The sequence below is a fragment of the Monopterus albus genome, unplaced genomic scaffold (genome assembly GCF_001952655.1).
Source record: "Monopterus albus unplaced genomic scaffold, M_albus_1.0 scaffold21.1, whole genome shotgun sequence".
Taxonomy (NCBI): domain Eukaryota; kingdom Metazoa; phylum Chordata; class Actinopteri; order Synbranchiformes; family Synbranchidae; genus Monopterus; species Monopterus albus.
The window spans coordinates 451,691-454,876 of NW_018127901.1; the positions used below are offsets into that span (position 1 = coordinate 451,691).

The following is a 3,186-nucleotide window of genomic DNA, read 5'->3' on the forward strand; positions in this document are numbered from 1 at the left end:
CCACTGTTGGGCCTTCTTGACCAGCTGTGTGGTGTTAAGTGTCCAAGTGAGGTCCTCACTGATGTGGACACCCAGGTATTTGAAGCTGCTCACCCTCTCCACTTCAAGTCAGTAAATGCACAGCGGGGTCGCACTACAGGTTCGGCTTCACAAGCCAAAGCTAAATTCAACGTAGCTGTCAGTGTGCATGTGCTGCTGCAGAGCCGGGGAGAGGAACAGTAAGGAGCACTGTTTACAGGTGAAGTCAACATGAGGTGGCCATGAAGGAATAAGCACAGCACGATGTATATGAACAGATGCACAGGTGTGGTGTGGAAGTGACTGCAGAGCAGGTGTAAATGTTAAGTGTTTAAAATGGAAGGAGCACGTTACAGCCTCACACTTGTCGCTGACGTCCAACGTCAAACCCAGGTAATTGGCTTCTTCCTGTCAGATCATCGTTCTGCGGCGGTATCGGGGTAAAGACTAGACACCTCCTGCAGACCTATGGCGTCTCATTAGGAGCCACCTTTTGATTTTCCCCTACTCTTGCTCGCCGTGTTGATTTACGCCAATTCTTACGGCAGCAGACGAGTATTGATTGGGAATGGATATCGGTAATAACCTGCAGCTTTGCAGGGGGACAGTGGGGGTTCAGGATGGATAGCCACTCTAATGCATTTCCCACTGCCTTGTAATCTGTGCACATCCATCTCTAGGCCCATAAGCCCCCCACCCTGCTCCCCTTGCGGTCTGATGGAGCGCCTCTTCTATAATTGCCACATTATCACAATAATAATCCGGGCAGTTAACAAGCGGCAAGGTCGCAGACAGACATGTCACATTAACCAGGGGATAACCTCGGCAGGACACCCCACCCATCTTCTCCTGGTCCTACTGCTGCAGCAAGGCATGCTGGGACTGCATGAGGAGCAGGGGAGGGCAGATATAAATGGAGCTCTGTGAGGGCAGCATTGATTTCCACCTTAATAAGACAGTAACGATATCTTTACAAACACGGCGGCAGCTCAGCCAGGTTGTCGCTTTCTGTTTAGTCTTTTTCTTCCTGTGTGGAACCGGAGCCCTGAAATTTGGCCTTAAAGGACGTTCATTTACCAACTAATGGCTAAGGCATTTAATTAATGGATAATAATAAAACAAGATATTGGCATGGTTTGATGTTTTTACAGGGGAATAATCACTGACATTTAACCTTAAAATAATGTTAATTTATCCAGGGTAAATTAATTAGGGTATCCAATGGTTAGCACTGTCGCCTCACAGGTAGAAGGCTCCGGGTTCGAGCCCCAGCCAACCCGGTGCCTTTCTGTATGGAGTGTGCAACTTATCCCCGCATGGGTTCTGTTAAGTGTTTAAAATGGAAGGAGCACGTTACAGCCTCACACTTGTCGCTGACGTCCAACGTCAAACCCAGGTAATTGGCTTCTTCCTGTCAGATCATCGTTCTGCGGCGGTATCGGGGTAAAGACTAGACACCTCCTGCAGACCTATGGCGTCTCATTAGGAGCCACCTTTTGATTTTCCCCTACTCTTGCTCGCCGTGTTGATTTACGCCAATTCTTACGGCAGCAGACGAGTATTGATTGGGAATGGATATCGGTAATAACCTGCAGCTTTGCAGGGGGACAGTGGGGGTTCAGGATGGATAGCCACTCTAATGCATTTCCCACTGCCTTGTAATCTGTGCACATCCATCTCTAGGCCCATAAGCCCCCCACCCTGCTCCCCTTGCGGTCTGATGGAGCGCCTCTTCTATAATTGCCACATTATCACAATAATAATCCGGGCAGTTAACAAGCGGCAAGGTCGCAGACAGACATGTCACATTAACCAGGGGATAACCTCGGCAGGACACCCCACCCATCTTCTCCTGGTCCTACTGCTGCAGCAAGGCATGCTGGGACTGCATGAGGAGCAGGGGAGGGCAGATATAAATGGAGCTCTGTGAGGGCAGCATTGATTTCCACCTTAATAAGACAGTAACGATATCTTTACAAACACGGCGGCAGCTCAGCCAGGTTGTCACTTTCTGTTTAGTCTTTTTCTTCCTGTGTGGAACCGGAGCCCTGAAATTTGGCCTTAAAGGACGTTCATTTACCAACTAATGGCTAAGGCATTTAATTAATGGATAATAATAAAACAAGATATTGGCATGGTTTGATGTTTTTACAGGGGAATAATCACTGACATTTAACCTTAAAATAATGTTAATTTATCCAGGGTAAATTAATTAGGGTATCCAATGGTTAGCACTGTCGCCTCACAGGTAGAAGGCTCCGGGTTCGAGCCCCAGCCAACCCGGTGCCTTTCTGTATGGAGTGTGCAAATTATCCCAGCATGGGTTCTCTCTGGTTCTGAGTCCAACAACATGCAGCTTAGGTTGACTGGTGACTCTAAATTAGACAGAATTCGGAAGGGCGCCAGGCGTAAAAACATGCCAGGTTTAATATAAGCATTGTCAGTTCGGTGGGAACTGAAGAATTGCTGTGACTGACAGGAAGAGCCGAAAGAAGAAGAATTAGGGCATCCAATTCCCCCCTGGGATTAATAAAGTACTCTATCTCTCTATCTTAGTGGGGTATAGGACAGATCATGGATCCTAATGTAGTAGGATTTTTGTAGGCTTTATGCATTGGGAGGCTTTTAAGTGGTACATTTTTTATTTTAAAATACCATTAAATTTACCCGAAATGAAGTACAGTATTTTAGTTGGGTTTTAAGGATAAGCCTTTTGCATGGCTTGAGATTTTAAAAAAACCTCAAGATAAAATCCCTTAAAATTAAGATTTCTTAATTTTATTAATTTAAGATTACATGTACCACTTCGTATCAGTTAATGCATAAAGTAACTGAGCCTGGAAAGATAGTTTAATAACATATAAGAAAGCCCTTCATAGTGCCAGAACCGCATTTTATTCATCACTGATTGAGGAAAATAAGAACAACCCCAGGTTTCTTTTCAGCTCTGTAGCCAGGCTGACAAAGAGCCACAGTGCTGTTGAGCTTAACATTCCCTTAGATCTCAGCAGCAATGACTTCATGAGCTTCTTTACAAATAAAATCACAACTATTAGAGAAAAAATTGGTCGGACCACTCCCACAGCTCTTGCAGATGTGCCATCTACTACAGTGGCTTTAGAAACATCTGTAAGACCTCATTTATACTTGGACTACTTCTCCCCTATA

At 45.5% G+C, this 3,186-nt stretch overlaps 1 protein-coding gene across 4 annotated transcripts in view; it reads right to left on the reverse strand.

The window, feature by feature from the left end:
* Positions 1–3,186, reverse strand: part of LOC109956723 (transcription factor COE3) — a 155,836-nt gene that overhangs the window by 66,965 nt on the left and 85,685 nt on the right. The gene's annotated exons all lie outside the window — the stretch shown is intronic.